A 19,488-nucleotide genomic window follows, 5' to 3' on the forward strand; every position below is an offset into this window, starting at 1 on the left:
ATGGTAAATGTTTCAACATCTATTCATCAGCCTAATGCAAAAGGTCAGTGGGCATAAAAATGGCAATAAAAATCATCCTATCCTATTAGCAAACACATAAACACTTCGTCCTATAAGTACATAAAAAAATACTGTCAAAAGAAATCCATTGTCCAGGGCCATGAGTACCCAACTTACTGCTATCATAAGATACTCATAATGATTACACACTTACTCACCACATGTCCCCAGGGATCCTCACCTACCGTCATGTTATTTCAGCTTGGAGGTAGTCGCACTGATTCTCTATTAAATATCAAGTTGCTTGAGTTAATAAGCTGTTTCCATTTACGTCTTGTGGGGTTTCACATTCTGGTGTCCTCAACCGTACCTAGTAGTATGTGACGGCAAGTTACACTTTCCAAATATCTTATAAGATGGCAACTCTGAAAATCAAACACTATTAGTCTCCCTTCATACACAAGTCCTTCACCTACAAGTCACCAAGTTGCTTCATTAACATCGCAGTACATTTGAAAAATCTCACTGAATCATGCTCACCTAAGGGGAATAAGAACATTACAACTGTAATTTATCATCAAGAATTACCTTACGACCATTGACTCGCCACGCCAACACACCCGATACCTTTTTAGTCATCAAAGAACGAAAGCCATCTTACTGTAATAGGAAACGCTTCATATGAGCCTCATAATCATTCACATTCAGATGTTTTGAAACTGCACAACACTACTCTTTTCTGCTCAGAAGAAGAAATAACTACACATATATTGGGGGACCCTTTACAATTCATAGAAAATATTCACGTTAATTTTAATCACACCAGAGTGCATCAAAACAATGGAAAATAAGCACTGTAATTTTACGAAACAGAAGCGACTGGGTTTACCGCGGGCACACCAATACTGTGGCCCTCCCTAAACAAATCTTCCATAATAACGTCTTCCTTTATCAAATGCACATCAATATCATCAATAGCACCGGTCCTCATTAAGTTGACGCCAACCGAGTCAGCCAATAGTCATTGATTCCTTTGATTAGAGGTATTTGGCTGATTGTGCAGCGGGTTTGCGGAACGAATTTCAACACCCACTGGCGGACCACCCGTACTGTTTAGAGCACCCCTGTTGTCGCTTGTTCGATAATTATTTTGTGGTCGGTTGCGACTACCGTTCCTAGGTCCGCTATAATTACTCCAATATCTATGCTCATTACCATATCTTCTAAACTCCCGGGGGTGTCTTTGATTTACTCTCGGCGAATGATGACGATTGGCATCGTTCGTTCCGCCCGCGTTCCGTGAGGAGTCGCGACGCTGCCAACGCTCGCGCGCCCTGTAACTCTGAGGCGACCCGTTACGTCTGGAGTGCCACCTGCCTCTACGGCTGCGGCTTCGCTCGCGCGGCCGCTGCTCGTAGGCGCTCTGACCGTAATTCTGCGTGGTGCCATTCGCATCGCACTCAAGCTCTAAAAGGAAATTGCGAAACCCCTCTACGTCATCCTTACATCGTCCTGCAAGGATAACGTGCCGCAACTGCATTGGAAACTTTCCCAGGCAAATACGAATAATTTCTGCAGGTCCATAAGGATCGTCAAGATGTTCATTCGCCTGCAGCATGTGCTCGAACATCTGCACAGGGCTGGAGAACTTTGACCTGTTTAACTCTGGTAGCATAATGAGTCCGTGTTTTACACGACTTTGCGCTGCCACTGACCAATATATCGACAGGAAGTGTTGACGAAACTCCCCAACAGTGTAGCAATTGCGTGCAATTGACCTCATCCGCGCCGCTGGCTCACCTTCGAGGTAGCCGCACATATACTCTATTTTGTGCGCACTGGGCCACGTAGGAGGGAGGGAGAACTCGAACTGCTGTAACCAGGCCCGCGGGTGAATCCCCGTAGCCGAGTTACGGAAGACTTCAAACTTCCTCACGGACAGAAAATGTTTAAAGTCAAATTCGTGAGTTTCCCTTGGCGAACGTTCCTGAGGGGATCCGCGCCGTTCCCACCTGGTACGAGATCCGAGATCATGACGATGATCAAATTCGCCATCGTTCCCGGAATCATCGTCGGAATAATGGCCCTTTCGTTCATTTCTTTCAACTTCATGGGCCTTTAACCCTTTTAGATGAAGTTCTAAACGGGCCATGCGCTCACATATTCCCTCGGTAACCCCTCTTTGTTGTATTTTTATTTCACACTGTCCACGCGGACATTTCGTTATCGACCGTATTTCGTCTGCATCCGCTGATGATGAGGTAATCGTTTCCCTATTATTGTCAGACTTACGCGCCACTGCGTCTGAGATCCTGGCTATTTCTTCTCGCATCTCTCGGTGGGCCGTGTCTTGTTTTGTTTGCGTAAGCCCTTGCTCTCGCTCGAGAGCTATTATCGCCTGGCTGAGGGTTTCTACCTGCGCGCTAATATGGACCGGGCACTTAGCCGCAGTGTCCTCTATTCGGCACACAAGAGCCGCGTGGTCACTCTGGCATTGTTCTGCTAACGCGCGGAGATCCCTGGCGGAATTTTGTCCTACTCGGGACTCAAGAGCCGCTCGTTCACTCTGGCATTGTTCTGCTAGTATACGTATAATCCCAGCGAACCTTTCTTCTTGCTCCATCACCTGCTTGCTAATGACTTGCTGCCCCTCTTCTAAGGCGGAGATGCGTTGGTCAATGATCGCCAGTTTCTCCCCAACACCCTGTACTATTTCACTAGTCAATCTTTTATTTGCTTCCTCGATATGCCTCCTATTTTCTTCTGCTTGTTTTTTATTCACTTCCTCGCTATATCTCCTATTTTCTTCTGCTTGTTTTTTATTCACTTCCTCGATATGTCTCCTATTTTCTTCTGCTTGTTTTTTATTCACTTCCTCAATATGTCTCCTATTACTGTCTAGTAATTGTCGTAGCATAGCCTGTAATGAATTTGCATCTATCGAATGATTCGAAATCACTACAGCGGGCTCAGGATGGACAACACTTGTACTTGCGTTTTCCGCGTTTCGTTCCTGGTCGGACTCGACGTTTTGACCTCGTCCTTGCTCAGGGTTATTTTCTGGCAGGTTTTTCCGATCGCGGCTCCCTGAACGGCTACGCGTCTCCATCATAAGGATAGTTACTCCGTGCTCCAAAATACAACAAGAATAATGCCATAGTCTCCTAATGGACTCACAGTCCCCAAAAATCACCCAAGATTTACTATATGACACCGGTACACGCTACAGGACAAGAATCAACCCAAACTTGTAACACAATTGAATACTAAATCACAATATTTATACAGTAATACATATACAAGATAAAACATGTAAGAAAATGCACACCTATATCACAAATTCACGTAAATTCAGTATCACAGAAAGACAATATACCAATTAGCACTTCCAACCGAAAATAACTAATCCTCACTGCGCATCAGAAGATCTCTGGTTTACCGAAATCCTGGCAGGGTCGCCATGTGTAAGTGGCGTGAATACAAGGACGCTATGTGCAAGAAGCATGAAGCGCCCTTTGAATGTATCCTGATAGCTAAAAGAGCCACGCGCACTTTGAATGAGAAAATGCTACTTGACACTGAAATCAATATAAAAGATAGGGTCGCCACCAACTCTAGCCACACGACAAAGAAGAAGTAGCACTGAGTCGGAAAATAACTTAATTTATTAATAAGAGAAACTCACAAAAGAACATTCATTGTAACGTCATTGATAAAGAATGGGATGTAGTTATTAATATGATCCAGGCATTCTTCCCGTGAATCAAATATTGAGTAAAGTAAATAGGTCATGAACACCATGCGTAAGTGCAGCCGGCAGCAAGATTCGTGAAAACACGATCTATTCCAGAGCACTTCTTTCAGATAAAAAAAATGACACTAATCACTACACCTGTGCACATGGAAACGATATAGGTAGGCCAACAAGGAAAACTACAAGGTAAATGGCGAAGGTAACGGCGACGTAACATCGGTACACAAGATAAGATTGAAGGCAAAATTATTTATTCCTTAAAACATTGATGTAGTGCATCTATAGCCTGCTGTTGCATGCTAACTATATACAATTGCTTGTGAAATACGACACGTTTCATAACAGACTCGCGTGTCCACTCGGTCCGCGGAGACAATTTCTATGGACCGTGGCCAAATTTTAATCACATGAGACAAAGAAAATTCACAAATACACAAAAATTACCAAGATCCGGAAAAGATTAGAAGCATACACACACAATTGTAGGCACATAAACATTCACACTGAACCGAGGGCACTTCAACATATGCAACTCCTTTGTGCTGCGTTCCTCTCACGGATCAAAGTCAAGACTGCATTGGGAATCAAACTGAAATTCTACAAAAGCCTTGCATTCCCTGCTGCAACCCAGCAAGTAAATCTTTATAAGACGAAATTCGAGACCAAAAGCTAAAAGCTCCCCTCTCTATGTGACAACGCGCCACGCGGTCAGTCCAACTCACCCTTCTGCTCCTGGAGCACAGCTGTGTACGCTTCCCGTACCGGCGGCAGACTGACTCCCGCTTCTCCAGCCTCTTCCACGCTCCGCGTGGACCGGAAAACCCCAGGATGCCATTTCCGCCACCAACCTAACGCAGGTGGATTTCTTACAAGTAGCGGAAACCTCTTTGCCGACTTGACCACTACGAGAGTTGGCAATGAAAGGTGGCTACAGGACCCTTTCAACAATGTGGAAGATTAATTTTATGGGATAGACATGCTAACGAAGGCTTGATGTTGTATTATAGTAATAATATTGAAAGCGACCAGATCCTCTGGGATCAAAACAGTTTGAAGCACACGATACAGTTTACTGGACAATGCACTGAGAAGGACACTTTACCTTTTTTGGAACACAAAGTGACCGTAAAAAACGGAAATATTGACTTCGGTATTTACTGAAAGCCAAGTATGACAGATCTCTCTTATAAACAGGCAGTCATGTCACCCGATGAAATATAAATCCGTGGCATTCCCAGACATTTAAATCGTATGCATAAAATGCCCCTTACAAGTGAAGCTTAAATGATTGAGTTTGAGGTTAAGCAGTATATGACGTATCAAAACCCTTACGATCCAGAATTTGTTAACTCATTTAATAAAAGTGTATTAAAGAAGAAAAATCTTCTTTCTTATAGCGGTTCAGAGGCAGGTTTTATAACGCTTAGGTCAGCAGAGCAGACAAAAAGATGCTCTATTTTTTGTAGGATACCATATTTGGGTACAGCATTCGAAATAGTAGGCATACGTATGAGACCTAACAACACTATTTTACTTTTTCGGAGATAGAAAACTCAGGCCAAGGAAAAGCGGTGGTAAATAAATATAATAAAGTGGTGTATACAACATTACGTCAATGATTATTATAAGAAATATATGGATCAAACCCGTAGCTCATTTCGAATAAGATTACAGGTACAGTTTAATTTAAATAGTCCCTGATCTGCAGTAACAGCGCACTTACGCGAAGAGGTACACAGCATCACAAGCCCTTCAGAAAATTTAAAAATATTAATAAAAAAGTCATATTTTGTGTCCGGTATTAGAAGCTGTAGAAATTTTTAGATATAACAAAGGAACTGCATAGTTCACGTTGAATGACCAATTAGGATTAAATAATTTAATTATATAGATAAAAAAATCTACTCACCAAGCGGCGGCAGAACACGCACATTAAAGAAAGTTGTAATTAGGCATGATTTCGGAGCTAGTGGCTCCTTCTTCAGTCAGAAGTGTTGAAGGGAAAGGAAGAGGGGTGAATAAATGACTGGAGAGGTCTAGTAGTAGAGGTAGACTTCGGGAAAGGCTCCCAGAACCGTGGGTCAAGGGAGACTTACCGCACGGGATGAGAAGGAAAGATTGATTGTTGGGGGACTGCATCGGACGAGATTTGAAAACTTGAGAGCAATTAGGATTAAAGCAGCATAGCAATCTGGTTAACTTTGACTGATTTATAAGATCAGGTGTTAGGACATAATAAAATTCTGTATTATTATCGCTTTTTAAGCCAGCAACCCAAAGCGCCTAGTCATGTGTATATGACGTCACACTGTCCATGTGGATAGTTTCCGTTCCGTCAGCCAACTAATCTCTCTTAGTCGTTCGTGCGGGCTGCTTTTACTTTGCCCAACTCCACGTTGCCCTGCCGTCACACCGGTAAGACACTGCCACAGTAATTTGCGCAGTGCCGCGGGAATTCTAGCGTCCTCTCACTATAATATATATTTCCTTTTACTTTTTAGATGCATGCCAATATTGAACCACGCGCGGCTTGGCGGGGTCGGTCGTCTGCCGTTTTGTGAACGCTATCGTTCAGTCCACCTGCCTTGATAGGTTTCTTACCAATGTCCCTTCACTCTGCGGTAACAGATACGTGCTAGGCAACATAAAGCAGCGTTGGTGGAACCATCACCTAATACCTACCACACAGAGGCTGCGTAACTCTAGTTGAAAGTTCGCTCCTTAAAGTTCATGATTAAAAAATCGGGCGTTCGTGATCTTCAGTCTGCTTGCAGAAAAGGGTTTAAAATAAGATCAACTCTGCTTTTTATTCATATTGAAACACATGAAATGGCTACCAAGTCCGTATTTAATATGGTAAAACGTTATCATCCAAAGTTCACTGTCTGTATAACAAATATTCACTCGAAAAGTAGCCAAATTTTACTAAGTCTGACTCCACTAATTCTCACGTTCTACCAGTCACAGACCCTCTACTATTCGCGAGTTAAACATTTGGTCGTTTCAGTGGTCTTCTTCGTAACAGGTTTTCTTCAAAATATTCCGAACAGAGCACGGAACACGCCACGCGGATTTGTTACTACGACCAGGAAGTTCACACGCTCATATCTCTCAAACTATTTAATTTAGAAACACCAAACGTTCATTAAAATGTTCGTAACTCCAATCGCTTCAGTCGCGATATCTTCTAACCGAAATTAGCTCACTACTCCCATCTTACAGAGTATTTTTAAGGAGCGATCTGACATTGAGTTTTCCTTAGACCGGCTAGCAAGTGACTGTCCTCGAGGTACTCTCCTACATTCCCATTCCTATTTTCGCGCGGGAACAGCTTAATTCTGATCGGCTGTTGATATAAATGACCAATCAGAAGTTCCTTCCAGATCATTCTCGTAAGAGATCTTGCCTTAACCAATCACTAATTTGATAGTAATTAATGTCAGCAGAACTTCAAATTCTTGTATTTTGTTGAATCAAAATAAACGAAGTGCGAAATATTCTTCAAATCGACAAATAAACTTATTCTGCCTCTAACTTCCATTCTGCCTAATTTTATACAAAAGCAAGCTCACACCGACATACATCACCTGAATCGTGATTGTAACATAACTTTCCCACGGTTCGTCTGTACAAGGTTTTACGTAAAAAGAAATATTGAATTTTAACGCATGTCCGACATACACTCTCTCAATCATTCTCACGCACTCACATGGTAAAATATAATCAAATAAAAATTTTGACCGATTTTCGTATTACGTAATGCCCAGTGGCTAAAGTTTTAAAAAGAAAATTCTAATTGATTGATTTTCATGCACTGATAACTTTGGAATGGCTTCAAAAGATAATGAAAGTGAATCTGTTATTGTTTCTAACTTGGTTTTGAAAAACAAACGTAGGTTCTAGGAGTTTTAGGTAATTCTCTTTATCTTCAGAACTATAATAATTAAAAATCTGAAATTTTGACAGAATCATTCCATTAATAACAAAAGGCTGTGTACCAAATTTGAGCAAAATCGGATAATAACTAAAATGGATCATTTAGATTCGTAGAGGGGTACGAATCTTCGCATCGACTGAATGTTACGCTATACAGTTCTCACGGCAGGCAGCATCAGCTGTGCTGTGAGCAAAACGGAAAAAATCATAGCCATCCTGCAGCCATCGTACTAAGTTGCCTTACTGCAACGAAAGTCATCTCATAATAACTTGCTGCGTTACACATGGTTCTCTTATTGCATGTTTCACCTATCAGAATTTTGTACTAAATGAATGTACTAAGAAGATGTGCACATCTTGGTTACCTTTCGTTCGTCACAGTGCTGGAAATATTCACTGAATAGTAAATTTGGACTAGAAGCAATGGGTATGCCTATGACCTTTTAACTTTGTAAGTGTGAGTATATTTTAGAGACTCTTTTATTAATTTTTAAACCCACAAAATGATGACACTGTATAACTCATTGCTCGTTACCATGTAGGATGCACCAGATGATACGGCTATAAGCAGCGAAATCAGCTGTCAGCGGCATTCTTCCAATCATCATTTTAGAACTATACCTGTAGTGCTTTATTATTGACTGTGAAGTCACAGGCATCAGCACAGATCCTACTATAAGTTGTCTACACTTTTAACTGAGTGTCGGACAGAATCTCCACACAAAAGACAAAGATTCTGTGACGTTTGGAAAACGAGAAGAGAGACGCTGTTGGCTGAAACATTCAGCCTTGTTAAGATGGATGTATTGGTTTAACCCTACCTTAGAAAATCAAATGCTCTATTTAAAGAACTGATACGGCAAATACAATGTACAATCACATTAATGTGACTGTAGTAGTAGTAGCTTTATTCATCTGTAGATCTCCTTTTACTAGGATATAGGACATGTCAAAGTATTTACAAGTTTAGACCAGTTTAAAATAAGCTAATTAGTATACACGTTTATTTGCAGACTTCTAGTTACGGACAGTCATTAGATTTACTCCTGGTCTACAATACTTTTTTTACAAATGACTTGTTAAATAATGTAGTACCACACTGTTCACTCATATCTCACTATCAGTCACTGCACACACCATACACACATTGTTTCATAACATTTCACTCACTACACACACACACACACACACTGCTCGTCTCTGGGCCATTTTCTGTACTGCAACTTCCCATTTGCTATCCTGAGAAACTGAGTCAGTGTCCATCCATAATGAGTGAGATGTTGAGCTCAGAAAGAGGAAGAGGTGTTTGTATTGTGGTATTCATAGCTTGAGGGGGGGGGGAGGGGGGGGAGTGTTTCTAGAAAGGAAAAAAGAAGGAAAAAAATAAAGCGAAGGTGTTATTTGTATAACATTTTTTTTATCAAACACCTCCTATGTTTTATTAAGTAATCCTTCAATGTATAAAATGTATTGCATAACAGGTACTTTTTAGCTGCCTTTTTAAATAAGTGTATTTTAGAAATTTCTTTAATCTTTTTTGGTAATTTATTGTACAGTTTTATTCCTTGGTAGCAAATGCTGTTTTGAGTTTTGTGTTTATTTTTTCTTGGTAAATGTAAGTTGAGTCTATCTCTTGTTGTATGGTCATGGACAGAAGTGTTTATGCAGTAATTACCAATGTTATTTTTGATGTGTACAACTGACTGGTAAATGTATTCACATGGAGCAGTTAAAATCCCCAGTGTTTTGAAGAGATCTTTACGATGAGCTCGACTAGTATTTTTGGTTATTACTCTTATGGCTCTTTTCTGGAGTTTGAAAAGTGTGTTCATATCTTGTGGGTTTTTTCTCCAAACAAGAATGCCATAGCTAAGAACTGAGTGTACATATGAATAATATGCAACTAAAAGACACTGCATGTTACACACTGATGATAGGATTCTAAGGGCATAACATGCTGATAACATTGTGTTTAAAGTACCTTTGTGTGTTCACACCACTTCGACTGAGAATCAATATTCGCTCCTAGAAATTTTGCATTTGTTACACAGTCTGTAGAGGTACCATCTACATTTAACTTAACAGTGTCATTTTTCCTCTTCAAACTGGAATTCATGACATTAGTTTTCTTTATGTTCAATGTCACTTTATTGCTTATTGACCAATCATAAACTTCCTTGAGAGTTTCATTTGCGTTCTCGGCAAGGAGTTTTCTCGTTTTCTCAGTGACTATAATATTGCTGTCATCAGCGAAGAGAATTTTTTAACCATGAGTAACACTACTGGGAAAGTCATTGGTGTATATCAGGAGTAGTATTGGTCCTAATATGCTACCTTGCAGAACCCCTATATTAATGTATTTTGGTTCTGATAAGTGTTTTACTTAATGCTTGGATCTATTTGAAGTATGTGTTATCTCTACTCTTTGTACCCTATATGCTAGGTATGATCGAAACCAGTCATTAGCTGCACCTTTTATTCCTAATGCTTCTAATTTATTTAGCAGAATCTTGTGGTCGACTGTATCAAACGCTTTACAAAGATCCAAACATATGCCTGTGACAAAATAATCTTCATCAAGAGCATCAAGTACAACATTCGTGAATTCTACTATGGCTGACGCCTTATTTTTGCCACTTCGGAAACCAAACTGTGGTACGCTTAAAAGATCTTTCATAATTGCTTCTACTAATTTTGAGAATGTTTACTGCAGGGAAAAGGGCCGTAATTTTCTATGTCTTCTGGATTACGTTTCTTAAGCGAAGGTGCTACTCTTGCTTGTTTTAACTGCCTCTCGAAATCCTGAATGACCACCTTTTGCAGTACTAGCCGTTGGGAGACATGCAGCAAGAGTGTCAGTGAGGCTCTGGAAGATACCGACAGCGACGTGGATCCATGCTGACTCCAATGACGTGGCCACCTGCGCTACGTTTCTCGGTTGAGGATTCATGGTGTGTACAGCCCGATCAAGGTGGTCCCACGGATACTCGATTGGGTTTAAATCAGGGCAGTTTGGTGGCCAGGGGAGTAAGGTAAACTCATCCAGGTGCTCTTCGAACGATGTACTCAAACAGCGATTTTTGTGACACTTTGCATTTTCCTGCTGGTAGATGCCACCGTGATACAAACTGGATCAGGGGTGGGCATAGTCCCCAAAGATAGATGCATTCTTGTGTTGATCCATTGTGCCTTTCAGAATGACGAGATCACCCAGGCACTGCTGTGTTCTTCAGACCTGCCTCCTCCGGTCTGGACCATTTCTACGATTGTAGTAGGATGTCTGTTTTTAGACGTTTCACGTCGTATACGCCAATAGCCATCTGTCCGTTGGAGAATAAAACTTGATTAATCTGAAAGGCCCCCCTGTCGCCACTTGGGTGTAAATTCTAGCCTTCGTCGCCGATGAACAGCAGACAATAGGAGTGCACGAGGCAGACGCCTATTGTGGAGGTTCATACACAACAACTTTCAGGCATGTTTGGAAGCCAACAAATTAGAATGGTAAACGGCTCTTTGTAGATTATCTTCATTTTCTTCAAATATTGTTTGATCATCTGCATATAGTTCCAAGCTCTGAGTAGGTTTTCTACGTAGTTGTTCGAAAGGATTGCAGAGAGACCGCATTTTTTTTAACACTGTGCGTTGTTGTTAACTGTTTCGGTAAAGAGCTTCAAAAGAGTAGCATTGGGAAGCATCTTTTCTACGTAATCTGTCACAGTAGTTGTCTGTTGACTTTGTGAAAAGATTTTTCGTAATTCAAACGCTGTATGCGTTTCTAACTTAAATTCTTTCCTTTTCTTTACAAGCCGTTTCATATTAAAAATACCACTAGTGTCGAATCATCCCCTTCTAAAACTCATTTCTTGTTCTGATAAAGTTAAAAGAAATAATATATTTATTATATTGCTACCAGAAATAGTCGAATGCACCTAGGTTTAAACTTTCGTAATATTCCGATGTTATTCTCGTAAAACGTGTTTTGGGTTTGAGTTATTTCATACGGTCATGTATAAGAGATACAAACAAATATATTCTGAATGCTTTGCGAGGTTAAGTTTTCTCCTAACTTTCAAAGTGTTTTACTATCATTTAGTATTGGGTAAAACTTAAAAAATTACTCTTCACACAATTATCTTTGACATCAGCAATGGTTCTTACTAAATTTATTTTTTCCTAAATAGAAGAGAGACACTTCTTGCGAAAAAGCTGCAAGCTTACATTTGATAACTCTCTGTGGTACTTGGATAACAAATCCAGAGACTCAGTTTAACCGCCACTGTGGCAATTGTCATTCTTCGCAGCTGCCAGCGTATAGCATTTGTAGTATAACGATAGGATCACATTTTACATATACTGTACTTCCGTGAATTCACATCTTTCTTTAATCACATATACTCAACACTGAATGTAACAGCTCGGATAAACCGAACACAGACCAAAAAAATCTCCAGACCTAATTATCAGTTACATACTTACAAGGTTGTCTTATAAGAACGACACCCGGACGTGAGTAGAATGTTTCTTATAAGACGTGTAGATCTTGGGAGTGAATACTGAACCTCCGATGAAATGACGCTTGCCATAATGTGTTTATGGCCTTGAAGTAAACTAGAAAGCACTCATACATTATCAGACAGCTGTATCTCGTATTTCCCGTAAGTAAGCAATTAAGCGGTCAATCTGACAGTCAGCAGACGATTGCCATATCTGATATAGCTTATGTTGTATAACAGAAAGTTGAAAGCCGTCACGTTGCTGCTATAACTACTTTCGCGAATACGGATAAGACGACAATTAAATTTAATGCTTGTAAAGGCAGGTGATTTGAATTTATACACTTAATTTGTATTTTATTTCATCTATTTGTCGCATAAATGTTTGTTTTCCTTGTTTCGTGTCGACAGCAAGAGCGACACAACACACCGGCGGCAGCGTCTTCACTAGTGCGGTCAGAGATACTGTACTGCCTGGTGCCACTACTGAAGCGACGCCCAGTGATAGCTAGAAGATCCTGCCGGCCACTGCTGGGAAATTCTGGTTCTCATTGGGCATTGAACGATGGTACTGCAATTTAAAGAAAGGAAAGTGTCAGCTTGTCTGCTATTGAGGACATACGTACTGTATTATGTTATAGAGGACAATTAAAGTGTATAGAGTTGAAAGCTCATTATATGTCTTGTTTACCTTTGAAGTAATGAAGCTAATTTATTTCCAGAAGGAGACTAATGGACAATTCTTAGAAATTTTTCAGTCATACATATAATTTGAAATCACGATCCCAGTGTGCAGTAATCGAATTTTGGCATAAATTTTGCCAATATACAGCATTTTTGGCTGGTCAATGTAGGAATTGTATTGTGCCAAGAGAACAAGTGAGTGAATCTTTTTTTCCCAGTCTCATCTTTTTCTGCAGTATTATCAAAGAAACCCTTCTTTATTGCACTTCAAAATTTGGACGTAACCTGTGCTCTGGTTATATGAAATCCGAGCATCGTCGAACTGACTAATTTAAAGTTTACCAGTCTACTCACAATTTTTCGAATCAGAAGCTTAGCGCCGCACTTTGGTACATGCTCACATAACATTGGGGAGACTTCGCAGTGAGAGCACTCAGTGACTTGCAACAAACCTTACACAGAATTTCAAACGTTTATTAAACTTTTTCTCGCTGACAAGAGAGGGGAGGAGCGGGAAATAGACAGCGAAAGATCAGAAGATGAGCTGGACAGTGAAAGGAAAGCGGAGGAGATGGATAGAGTCATGAGTGCAGAAGAGATGGGGCAGGTGGAGATGAACAGAGAGAGGGGGAGAAGTAAATGAACAGAGAAATATGAGTAATAGGAGATGGGCAGTCAGAGGACAGAGGAGAAGGTGGACAGATGAAGGAAAGAGGAAGAGATGAACGGAAGTATGGGGGGTGGGGGGAATGAAATGCACATAGAAATGGAGGAGGAGTAGATGGACAGAAAGGGGGAGGAGGAAATGGACAGGGGGAGGAGGAGATGGACAAAGAGGGCTACAGAAGTCAGATGGACAGCGAGTGGGGGTATGGAGGAGGTGCAAAGAGAGGGGGGGTGCAGGAGGTGAGGGGAAGGGCAGGTGGTGGTGGAGGAGGAGGAACAGAGGGAGGGGACAAAGAGAGGGAGAGAGGGGGGGTGCAGGAGGTGGACAATGACAGGGGAGATGGAGGAAACAGATAGAGAGAAGGGGAAGGAGAAGATGGGCTAATAGACGATTAGAATAAATACATACCCGGGCAATGCTAGGTACTGTGTACGAGTACTAACCAGTGTCCTTCTGACGTGCATTCATGTCTCAAGGAGCAGATGCTGTAGACGATCGACAAATGTCTGAAACAGAAGATGTGTTCGCACATTGAGAATGTGATTAGACATCACATGTACAATGCATAAGTAACACATGAAAACTTATTCCAGACCATGAACTGAACAAGGATTTCCCATTTATAGCAACTGGTCGCCCTACACAGTTTTTCCTTTCTTGTACGACAGAGTTACTATACATTTCAATATTAGTCCAAAACGAAACATTAACATGAAGATCATTTTTGATTCTTCTCAAATATCACAAACACGGAAATTTCACAGTGCTGACAAATTGCAAAATGTACTGTACAGGTGTTGATGGTGTTGAGACAGCAACCAGCCACAAATTTAAGTTCCTTTATTCAAAAGGTACCATTACCGGTTTCGAATCATTACATTTCATCGTCAGATGGCTTTCTTACTTTCATCAGGTGGTGCGTTTTTTATTGATTAGTTGTCCTAAAATATAAATAATACATAATTAGAAGCACGCCATCCAGATAGTTACGTTACAGATTTGCACTGGGATATGACTTACGTGAAATGTCGGTATGGAGTATTTGTTATCATAGCTTTCGTCCAGCAAATGATGTTCGTAGTTTTCACTGTAAGAATCATCTGAATTAGAAGCCACACGTCCGTTGAAGATCCGCGTTCCAGGCGATGTTCATCTGTTTCGGTCGCACGATACCACAAGCACATTCGGTTTCAGCCAGAGCAATGTCGTGCAGTCTGTATATTGTCAGAAATCTTATGTTAACCAACTGGCGAGGTTATCTGTCGTGATCTATGTTTGGTGAATCGCTCGTCATAGTGCAAGCCATGCCACACCAGGGTGATGTCTCTCAACTGTATTCCGATATTGATTCGTCATCCATAGGCCACACACTCCCCACACTGTAAGTACCCTGGTAAAAGCGAATTCGTGTGCACACAGCTACTATATTCGACGAAAAATATTTTGATGTGGGAGAGTGCAGGCACGATGTGAGCGAGTGCAACAGTGATCCGGCGGGACGGGAGCTCCAGTTGATTAGCGAGGAGACCAGTGTAACTGTGTCGACGATGGGTCCACATCCTGAGAATGGTGTTGATATGTAAGCCTGCTGCCACACTCAAACGTTGGAAAATCCCAGTCCTCCACTGCGAGGTGGGTCCACATCCCGCACATGGTGCTGATATATGCGGCTGCTGCACTCACTCAAACGTTGATAAGTCACAGTCCTCCGCTGCGAAGGGGGGGAGTGTGGGGGCATCGTATCTCTAACTAAAGAGAAGTCTGTTACTGACGAAGTATCCAAAGACTGCCTGCGTCCACTGTGCCATCACTCGACGTATTGGTAGTATCTGTACCAAGTGAGGGATCTGAGATAGCATGTGGATGTTAATAAAAGTGATCCTTTGGACTGTATCTAGCACTCATGGGAGATGGCCTCGGACATCCATGTGGAGGGCTCGTAAAAGGCATCTCTAGTTCAGCGCCGTCGTACAGTTGACTTATCTTGTAAGTACGATACAGAAACGCCAAAGTATATCCATCACCTGCAGTGGAGCCACACTCCCTTCCCGGTGCCCTCTGCCAATTTCTTTGGCCAGTGACTTGACCTTGGTGGTGTTGCTGCCTGCCATACTCCCATACCGCTTGATCCGCCCTAGCGCCATATGGATCTGATTTTCAGAAGTCGCGAAGAAGAATAGATCACTTGTGTTAAGGCCGGCCGATGTGGCCGAGCGGTTCTCGGCTGTTCAGTATGGAACCGCGCGCCCGCTACAGTCGCAGGTTCGGATCCTGCCTCGGGCATGGATGTGTGTGATATCCTTAGGTTAGTCAGGTTTAAGTAGTTCTACGTTCTAGGGGACTGATGATCTCAGATGTTAAGTCCCAAAGTGCTCATAGCCATTTGAACTTGTGCAAGCGCAGCTCCTTCCATGACTAGATCACCTGTGCAAACGCAGCACCTTCAATGAAAGCTGATGGTATGGGGACCACTTGTGACAGGAACTCTTAGTACATTTGCTTCCACCCTGGGGCCAACAGATCCTTAAAAATCTGGTAGAATTTCAACGGAAAGTCATCTGATCCCAGTGAATCATTAACTGCTCCATTGGCAGTTGCATCTACAATATAATCGCTCACAATTTCCTCCTAAAGGGAGGCATTCCAGTAAGGACCTGCTGCCAAGGCCGCATCATTATAGCGCACCTCCTGATATAGTCGGTGATAGTGATCCCAGAACGCACATGTGATGTCCATCTGCTTGATCATCCTGCAACCATTCGGAGATACAGAGTATGCACCAGTGTTCGTTATCTTTTTCTTATTTCAGGCATAATGGTGTGCATAGAAGTAGGTTTTCCACCGATCCAGTCCTGGCACCTTGTTTGCACCATGACTCCTTAAAGCTAAGAGTGAGACCTTTCGCTTTCGCGTGGCAGAGCTCCACCTGGAGATCTGAGGATGGTGGAATCGTCATAAGTTCTCAGCGAAGCAGATAATAGAAGTCTGTTGTTTGTCGCTGGCAGAGTGATCTTTCTCTAACATAACCAACTGGCACACATCATAATGCCGGTATGGCCACTGTAGAAGTATTGACAAAAGCCTCAGCAATCGACACTCACAGGAGGCTGTTAGTTGCCTACATTCCTGGTCCTACGGGAATGCCACATTCAGTTTCCATAATTAGCAACGTCTCCAAACCGTCTGCCTCTGAAAGTTCAGATGTACGTTCTAAGGTCCGAGAAAGCCATGGGTTACCTCTTCACTTCCTTAATTGCTGTCGCTAGATCAGAGGAGGCGTAGATGCAGTCGAGTCTGTTGGTAGAATTGCTGGTCACATACGTAAACACAGGTGGATCGCCATGTAACTCCTCCGAACTATTAGCAAGACACAGGTGTTGTACTAAGAGACACAGTTCGGAGCACAGACTATATTCTGGTTGTTGGTCACTCTGAGATAGCATAGAAGTCTACACCAATAATGATGTGGTCATAGCAGTGCAAGAAGAGACGCATAATCTCTACTGCGTAAACTCGTGACTGGTCGTCCCTTTTATCTGTTCCAGAAAGGGAATAATAACTCGAATCCTATTCGTATCGAACGCCAGTCCCCATTCTGATGGGAAGTACATCACATTGATTATTTCTATCGATCTCGCACAAGTGTAGCTGTTCCACTGCCTCCCTTAGCAGCAGGGGTAACATAAGCAGTAAACTCAAAGAAGTTTGGTAAGGTTTCCAATCGAACTTCCTGCATTAGTGCAACACCACTGTCTGTCGCCCTGAGCATATCGCGCAGCAGTTGGAAGTTTGATATGTGTGCTGATTACACTGAGATTGATTGAGGCAATCCAGTAGACTTGAAGCTGGTATGCAGGCAGAGTGACGTTCACAACAACTTGGGGAGGAGGTGTAATCAGAGCAGCAGATCAACCACCTCGATCTGCCTCTTCACCACATAAAACATTCTATTGTCGCTGGACCGCCGAGGCAACAGTCGCCTCTGCATCCTTGGCCGAAGATTCAGGTAAAATATCATCCGCCCATTCCATTGGGTGAGTGCCACGGTCTTCAAATGCCTCCCCTCTGGGACATGACGGCTCTGGCGATACTTTTCAGATCACAGGGCATCGTTCAGCGCATTGGTCGACTACCAACAATTGTAGTCCAACATGAGCAAATCGGTGGCTTCCCCATTGGAAGTAAACACGTCACAATCCAGCGTTCAAACGTCCATCGAAGGCTCACCCTGGTGGTGACAGATCGCATTGGCTCGTGACTGTGCCATGGGCACTCCGGCTAAGGTCATCTGTCACTTTTTATTCCACTTTGTGGACCGCTGTTTCCAAGAGTAGACCCCTGTGTCTGACAACAAGAGTGAATCCGACGTCCAGGTTCAAAAGCAGCCCCTGGCACAACCATAACATCAACTCCCATCCCACTATGAGGTGTCTCTTTACCTCTCACCTCCTTCCAGTGCCAGTGAAAGAGGAACCAATAAGTTGTCAGTCACCCCTCATCGTCCTGTCTTGACATCACTCTTTGCAAAATATCCTGTGGGTGATCAGACCCATGCACCTGTGTGGGATCCATCTGGAATGTGGCTACATATTTTTGTGAAAGGTACAGATGTTGGGGTGGTGGAAGAGGCCTTAGATCCAAAGGTTGGAGCTAATAAATCCGTCTCTGCAGACACTCTGAGCGAATTTGCTCCTCTTTAGAGGTAGGATACAAAGCGCTTACTAAGGTGAATATGTTATCTGTCACATTACATTCAATACAGGGTATGTGCTGCATTGTGCCATAATTCTCTGTAATATAGTTGTGAATCGTTCCATAGTGCCTCAGCCCTGACACTACTTCATCAACCAGGACTTCCATGGGAGTTCGAACATGAGAATCATCCTGAGAGCGAGACCCACATGATTCACAGTCACTGGAATAAATGTCTCTCACCTTCTGTAAAATCGCATCGCATCCAGCATCAATTACTAATTTAAGGTAAACCATGCTGTTCAAAATTGAGAGGTGGGTCCATTGAGATCTGTACAGGGAATCTCCACATTGTCTTGAAGGAGTCGTCCTATACCCAGGGCTTTGGGACGTGCATATTGAGTTCAGAAACTGAACTTCAGCGATGACTTCTGATAATAACTGGCCATTTATTCTGTTGTGTGATGGTTGATGGGGCGTGTAAATACGATAAAAACAAGCACCATGACGAGGACTTAAAGAGCTCTGTCGGCACTGTTTGACTGCCAAACTCAGACTGTCACTTCGGCTACCTGCGCACGTCTTCCAGAGCAACCCAAACCTCCAGATCTCATCGAAAGCTCACGCCTGCACTAGTGTACTTGATGTGAATCCCACACTGGGAGAGTTTAGTATTATTATCGCGGATTTTCTAGGCATGCAACACTAATTTGCAGTGTCTGTATTTTACTGTGCACTGCAGATACTCCCTTTTGAGATTACTGCTGAAATTTAATGTATGCAAAATCGTTTTGTCCGTGCCTCAAGGCACATCGAAGGAACAACCTTTTCCCTTCACTGCTATATATTGATGACATTGAAAAACCTTTTCCCTTCAATGCTATTGATTGATGACATTATCAAGTTGTAAACATTTCTCGTGATTCAGGTGACTGACATTTTTAACTGTCGGTGAAAGACAGAATGGTCGTAGTTTGTTTTTCGCTAATATTCCATGTTGGTTGATGTATTATAATGGCGTATATCGAAAAAAGAAGTCCTAAATTCTGTTATAGGTCGTTTATTCAATTCAAGTCGGGCTTCACCAAACGTGTTTTGTTTTTAATCTGTACCATCTGATGACGGTTCTTGTCGTTTACGATGTAGTGTGTCTTATACCATGCTTTCAAGATGATTTTTCCAAAGAAGCCTCGTGTCAGTAATTGTAGTATGATAGCAAACAGTTGTCTGCTGTACAGCATATTGCAACTTTCGATGTCATT

The 19,488-nt window shown here is 42.2% G+C and overlaps 1 protein-coding gene across 1 annotated transcript in view; it reads right to left on the reverse strand.

Moving 5' to 3' along the window:
- Nucleotides 1-12,248, reverse strand: part of LOC126252141 (zinc carboxypeptidase-like) — a 119,321-nt gene extending 107,073 nt beyond the window's left edge. Inside the window, exon 1 of the mRNA XM_049953008.1 lies at nucleotides 12,167-12,248. The gene's annotated coding sequence lies outside the window, so the exon portion shown is untranslated. The remainder of the gene's footprint in view (nucleotides 1-12,166) is intronic.
- Nucleotides 12,249-19,488: the final 7,240 nt, after the last annotated feature.

This window comes from Schistocerca nitens, chromosome 4, assembly GCF_023898315.1.
Source record: "Schistocerca nitens isolate TAMUIC-IGC-003100 chromosome 4, iqSchNite1.1, whole genome shotgun sequence".
Taxonomy (NCBI): domain Eukaryota; kingdom Metazoa; phylum Arthropoda; class Insecta; order Orthoptera; family Acrididae; genus Schistocerca; species Schistocerca nitens.